This window comes from Rhincodon typus, chromosome 47 (genome assembly GCF_021869965.1).
Source record: "Rhincodon typus isolate 14 chromosome 47, sRhiTyp1.1, whole genome shotgun sequence".
NCBI classification, from domain to species: domain Eukaryota; kingdom Metazoa; phylum Chordata; class Chondrichthyes; order Orectolobiformes; family Rhincodontidae; genus Rhincodon; species Rhincodon typus.
In genome coordinates, this window is record NC_063378.1 from 7,797,499 (window position 1) to 7,805,400 (window position 7,902).

The 7,902-nt window shown below is 42.7% G+C and overlaps 1 protein-coding gene across 1 annotated transcript in view; it reads right to left on the reverse strand.

Annotated features, from left to right (window-relative positions):
* The window catches only part of LOC125487934 (apolipoprotein Eb-like), a 23,318-nt gene that overhangs the window by 4,449 nt on the left and 10,967 nt on the right, over nucleotides 1-7,902 (reverse strand). The window lies entirely within an intron of this gene.

The window sequence follows — 7,902 nt, forward strand, 5'->3', positions numbered from 1 at the left end:
TCACACTGGGTAAATATCCCTTAATTGCACTGGATAAATATCCCTAATCACACTGGGTAAATATATAATAATCCACAATGGGTAAAGGTCCCCTAATCACTCTGGGTGAATATCCCCTTATTGCACTGGGTAAATATCCCATAATCCACACTGGGTAAATATCCCATAATCACAAGGGGCAAATATCCCCTAATCACACTGGATAAATATCCCTAATCACTCTGGGTAAATATCCCCTGATCACACTGGGTAAATAACCCCTAATCACACTGGATAAATATCCCCTAATCACACTGGGTAAATATCCCGTAATCCACACTGGATAAATATCCGTAATCACACTGGGTAAATATCCCCTAATCACACTGGATAAATATCCCTAATCACACTGGATAAATATCCCTAATCATACTGGATAAATATCCCCTAATCACACTGGATAAATATCCACAAATTCACACTGGGTAAATATCCCTAACCACACTGGGTAAATATCATCTAATCCACAGTGGGTAAATATCCCTAATCACACTGGGTAAATATCCCCTAAGCACACTGGGTAAATATCCCCTAAACACACTGGGTAAATATCCACTAATTCACACTGGGTACATATTCGCCAATTCACACTGGGTAAATATCCCTAATCACACTGGATAAATATCCACATATTCACACTGGGTAAATATCGCCTAATCACACTGGGTAAAGATCTGCTAATCACACTGGGTAAATATCCCCTTATTGCACTGGATAAATATCCTGTTATTACGATGGGTAAATATCCCCTAATCACACCAGGGAAATATCCCCAAATTACACTGGGTAAATATCCCCTAATTCACACTGGGTAAATATCCTCTAATTCACACTGGGTAAGTATCCCGTAATCCACACTGGGTAAATATCCCCTAAACACACTGGGTAAATATCCCATTATTGCACTGGGTAAATATCCCTAATCACACTGGATAAATATCCCTAATCACACTGGGTAAATATCCCATAAGCACACTGGGTAAATATCCCCTAAACACACTGGGTAAATATCCCCTAATCCACACTTGGAAAATATTCCCTAATCACACTGGGTAAATATCCCTTAATCACACTGGGTAAATATCCCCTAATCCACACTGGATAAATATCCCCTAATCACACTGGGTAAATATCCCCTAAACCACACTGGGTAAATATCCACTAATCACACTGGGTAAATATCCTGAAATTCACACTGGGTAAATATCCATAATCACACTGGGTAAATATCCCCTAAACACACTGGGTAAATATCCTGTAATCCATCTGGGTAAATATCCCCTAATTCACACTGGGTAAATATCCCCCAATTACACTGGGTAAATATCCCCTAATTCACACTGGGTAAATATCCCATAAGCACACTGGGTAAATATCCCCTAAACACACTGGGTAAATATCCCCTAATCCACACTTGGAAAATATTCCCTAATTGCACTGGGTAAATATCCCTAATCACACTGGATAAATATCCACAAATTCACACTCGGAAAATATTCCCTAATTGCACTGGGTAAATATCCCCTAATCACACTGGGTAAATATCCATAATCACACTGGGTAAATATCCCATAAGCACACTGGGTAAATATTCTGTAAACACACTGGGTAAATATCCCCTCATTGCACTGGGTAAATATCCCCTAATTCACAATGGGTAAATATCCCTAATCACACTGGATAAATATCCCCTAATCACACTGGGTAAATATCCCTAAACTCACTGGATAAATATTTCCAAATTCACACTGGGTAAATATCCCCTAATTCGACTGGATAAATATCCCCTAATTAGACTGGGTAAATATCCCTAATTCATACTGAGTAAATATCACCGAATCGCATGGGGTAAATATCCCCTAATCCACAGTGGGTAAATATCCCCTAATCCACACTGGGTAAATATCCCCTAATCCACACTGGGTAAACATCCCCTAATTACACTGGATCAAGATCCCCAAATTACACTGGGTAAATACCCCATAATTCACACTGGGTAAATATCCCCTAATCCACACTGGCTAAATATCCCCTAATTACACTGGGTAAATATCCCCTAATTCACACTGGGTAAATATCCCCAAATTCTCACTGGGTAAATATCCCATAAGCACACTGGGTAAATAACCCCTAATTCACACTGGGTAAATATCCCCTAATTACACTGGGTAAATATCCACTAATTCACACTGGGTAACTATCCCCTAATTACACTGGGTAAATATCCCTTAATCCACACTGGATAAATATCCCCTAATCACACTGGGTAAATATCCTCTAAACCACACTGGGTAAATATCCACTAATCACACTGGGTAAATATCCTGTAATTCACACTGGGTAAATATCCATAATCACACTGGGTAAATATCCCCTAAACACACTGGGTAAATATCCTGTAATCCATCTGGGTAAATATCCCCTAATTCACACTGGGTAAATATCCCCTAATCCACACTGGGTAAACATACTGTAATCCATCTGGGTAAATATCCCTTAATTCACACTGGGTAAATATCCCCTAATCACACTGGGTAAATATCCCCTTAACACACTGGGTAAATATCCCCTAATTCACACTGGGTAAATATCCCCTAATCCACACTGGGTAAATATCCCCTAATTACACTGGGTAAATATCCCCTAATCCACACTGGGTAAATATCCCCCAATTACACTGGGCAAATATCCCCTAATTCACACTGGGCAAATATCCCCTAATTCACACTGGATAAATATTTCCAAATTCTCACTGGGTAAAGACCCCTAACCACACTGATTAAATATCCCATAATCCACACTGGGTAAATATCCCCTAATCACACTGGGTAAATATCCCCTAATTACACTGGGTAAATATCCCCTAATCACACTGGGTAAATATCCCCAAATTACACTGGGTAAATACCCATAATTCACACTGGGTAAATACCCCATAATTCGACTGGATAAATATCTCCTAATTAGACTGGATAAATATCCCTAATCACACTGGGTAAATACCCCCTAATCACAGTGGGTAAATATCCCCTTATTGCACTGGGTAAATATCCCCTAATCACACTGGATAAATATCCCCTAATCACACTGGGTAAATATCCCTAATCACACTGGATAAATATCCCTAATCAGACTTGATAAATATCCCCTAATCACACTGGGTAAATATCCCCTAATTCACACTGGGTAAATATCCCCTAATCACACTGGGTAAATATCCCCTTATTGCACTGGGTAAATATCCCATAATTCACACTAGGTAAATATTCCCTAATCCACACTGGGTAAATATCCCCTAAAAACACTGGGTAAATATCCCCTAATCACACTGGTCAAATATCCCCTAAAAACACTGGGTAAATGTCCCTTAATTCACACTGGATAAATATCCGCTAATCACACTGGGTAAATATCCCGAATCACACTGGATAAATACCCCCTAATCACACTTGGTAAATATCCCCTAATTTACACTTGGTTAATATCCCCTTATTGCACTGGGTAAATATCCCCTAATCAAACTGGATAAATATCCCTAATCACACTGTGTAAATACCCCCTAATCACACTGGGTAAATATCCCCTTATTGCACTGGGTAAATATCCCCTAATCACACTGGATAAATATCCCCTAATCGCACTGGGTAAATATCTCTAATCACACTGGATTAATACCCCTTAATCACACTTGGTAAATATCCCCTAATTTACACTGGGTAAATATCCCCTTATTGCACTGGGTAAATATCCCCTAATCAAACTGGATAAATATCCATAATCACACTGGGTAAATACCCCCTAATCACAGTGGGTAAATATTCCCTCATCACACTGGGTAAATATCCCCTGATTGCACTGGGTAAATATCCCCTAATCACACTGGATAAATATCCCCAAATCACACTGGGCAAATATCCCTAATCACACTGGATAAATATCCCTAATCACACTTGATAAATATCCCCTAATCACACTGGGTAAATATCCCCTAATTCACACTGGGTAAATATCCCCTAATCACACCGGGTAAGTATCCCCTAATTACACTGGGTAAATATCCCCTCCTCACACTCAGTAAATATCCCCTAATTCACACTGGATAAATATCTCCTAATCACCCTGGATAAATATCTCCTAATCACACTGGGTAAATATCCCTAACCACACTGGAGAAATATCCCTAATCACACTTGATAAATATCCGTAATCACACTGGATAAATATCTCCTAATCACACTGGGTAAATACCCCCTAATCACACTGGGTAAATACCCCCTAATCACACTGGGTAAATATCCCCTAATCAAACTGGATAAATATCCCCTAATCACACTGGGTAAATATCCCCTAATCAAACTGGATAAATATCCCCTTATTGCAAGGGGTAAATATCCCCTAATCCACACTGGGTAAATATCCCATAATCCACACTGGGTAAATATCCCCTTATTGCACTGGGTAAATATCCCCAATCACACTGGATAAATATCCCCAATCACACTGGATAAATATCCCCAATCACACTGGATAAATACCCCCTAATCACACTGGGTAAATATCCCCTAATCACACTGGATAAATATCCCCAATCACACTGGGTAAATACCCCCTAATCACACTGGGTAAATATCCCCTAATCACACTGGATAAATATCCCCAATCACACTGGGTAAATATCCCCTAATCACACTGGGTAAATATCCCCTAATCAAACTGGATAAATATCCCTAATCACACTGGGTAAACATCCCCTTATTGCACTGGATAAATATCCCCTTATTGCACTGGGTAAATATCCCCTAATCCACACTGGGTAAATATCCCGTAATCCACACTGGGTAAATATCCCCTTATTGCACTGGGTAAATATCCCCTAATCACACTGGATAAATATCCCCAATCACACTGGATAAATATCCCCAATCACACTGCATAAATACCCCCTAATCACACTGGGTAAATATCCCCTAATCACACTGGATAAATATCCCCAATCACACTGGGTAAATACCCCCTAATCACACTGGGTAAATATCCCCTTATCACACTGGATAAATATCCCCAATCACACTGGGTAAATATCCCCTAATCACACTGAATAAATATCCCCAATCACACTGGGTAAATATCCCCTAATCACACTGGGTAAATATCCCCTAATCACACTGGATAAATATCCCCTTATTGCACTGGGTAAATATCCCTGATCACACAATGTAATATCCCCTTAACACACTGGGTAAATATCTCTAAACACACTGGGCAAAATATGACTGGATATTTGCCTTGGTGCCATACTGTGTCAATATCGCCTGATGTCACTCATTAAATTTGATATTACACAGGTGAAATTGACTGGGTAAATTAACATGCATTCATACCTTAAAGCACACTGGCTCAATGCGTTGATATCACTCACGGTAATGATTTGGTGCTATACTGGGTAAATATCCTGATATCACGCTGGAAAGGAACTGTGATATCACATAGAGTCAATACTCTGATATTCAACTCAGTTAGATATCACTGCAAATAAACCTCATATAATACTTGGTTCATAATATCATATCAGACAGGGTAATATCCTGAAACAATACTGCTTATATATCCTGGTAACACACTGTGTATATATCCTGATATCTCACTAAGTAAATATACTCATGGTATCTGGGTAAAATATGACTCAGTTAATACCCAGATATTTCACTGGACAAATAATCTGACATTAGCAACATCACAATGGATGCAAGCTATTACCTTATCAACATCACGGGTGTATTCATTAACCAGAAACTGAACTTGACCAGTCATACAAACGCAGGGGCTACAAGAGCAGGTCGGTAGCTGGGAATTGTGCCATGCGTTACTTACCTCCTGGCTCGCCAAAACCTGCTCACCATCTCCAAGGCACAACTCAGGAGTATGAGGGAATACTCCCCACTTGCCCTGGATGGGGGCAGCTCCAACGACACTCAAGAAGCTCGACACCATCCAGGACAAAGCAGCCCCTGCTCGATTGGCACCACACCCACAAACATCCCACTCCCTCTCCCACCGACGCTCAGTCACAGCAGTGTGTACCATCTACAAGATGCGCTGCAGAAATTCACCAAAGATCCTCAGGCAACACCTTCCAAACCCACAGCCATTTCCATCTAGAAGGACAAGGGGCAGCAGATACATGGGAACACCAGCCCCCTGCAAGTTCCCCTCCGAGCCCCTCACCATCCTGACTTGGAAATATATCGCCGTTCCTTCAGTGTCACTGGGTCAGAATCCTGGAATTCCGTCCCTAAGAGGCATTGTGGGGCAACCCACAGCACATGGACTGCAGTGCTTCAAGAAGGCAGCTCACCCCCACCTTCTTAAGGGGGCATTAGGGATGGGCAACAAAAACTGAAAGTGCTAGAAAAACTCAGTAGGTTATGGCACCAGAGATAGTAGGAACTGCAGATGCTGGAGACTCCGAGGCAACAAGATGCAGGGTTGGATGAACACAGCAGGCCAAGCAGCATCATAGGAGCAGAAAGGCTGACGTTTCGGGCCTAGACCCTTCATCAGAAAAGGGGGAGGGGAAGGGGGTTCTGAAATAAATAGGGAGAGAGAGGGAGGCGGATAGAAGATGGATAGAGGAGAGGATAGGTGGAGAGGAAACAAACAGGTCGAAGAGGCGGGGATGGGGCCAGTAAAGGTGAGTGTAGGTGGGGAGTTAGGGAGGGGATAGGTCAGTCCAGGGAGGACGGACAGGTCAAGGGGGCGGGATGAGGTTAGTCGGTAGGAGATGGGGGTGCGGCTTGAGGTAGGAGGAGGGGATAGGTGGGAGGAAGAACAGGTTAGGGAGGCGGGGACGAGCTGGACTGGTTTTGGGATGCGGTAAGGGGAGGGGAGATTTTGAAGCTTGTGAAATCCACATTGATACCATTGGGCTGCAGGGGTCCCAAGCAGAATATGAGTTGCTGTTCCTGCAACCTTCGGGTGGCATCGTTGTGGCACTGCAGGAGGCCCAGGCTGGACATGTCGTCTGAGGAGTGGGAGGGGAGTTGCTGTGGGTTTGGATGTGAAAGTGCTGAACACTCAGTGGGTGAAAGCACAGAGTGGGATCACACAGCAGAGACCTTTAATCCAAATATGTGTCTCTCTCTCTGTTTCCCTCTGCAATGGGCGTTGGAGATGGAGCTGATCACTGTTGGACTCAATGACTCAGGAAACACACACGGCTGAATCATTACCCCACAGTCACAAGACAGTCTGGCTGTGCTGAGCATTGCACTGTCTGACTTCACCTTCCCTTTCACCCGAGACAGTGAGGCCGACATCAGCAAACTGAGCCTTGATGCAGTGGGAAGCCCCAAAGCAAAGCTGGAGCAGGGAAGGAATGCCCTTTCAGTGGGAGGTGGGGGCAGGCAATTCTGTATGAGTAAATCTTTTCCAACACTCTGACTACAGACATCTCTGGCTCCAGCTTAAACCTATAGCCAGGGAGACGTGTAGAGGGGGAAAGGATCAGAAAGGCCAGGAATGCTCATGGCAGAACTAGGGAGCACTGGGATGAACTCTCCTCTGGCACAGCACTCATCCATTCACCCAACTCCTTTTCTGCCCATTTGATTAAGGCAAGGTCATGACCCTTGAACTTTGAACCAGGTTCTAGGCTTGATAATCCACCCCTGAGCTAGGGGACGTTCACACCATGTTTACGATGGAGTTAAGATACAGTGAGAGGGGAATCTCCCGCCATGTTTACGATGGAGTTAAGATGCAGTGAGAGGGGAATATTCGCACCATGTTTACGATGGAGTTAAGATGCAGTGAGACGGGAATCTCCCACCATGTTTACGATGGAGTTCAGATGCAGTGAGAGGG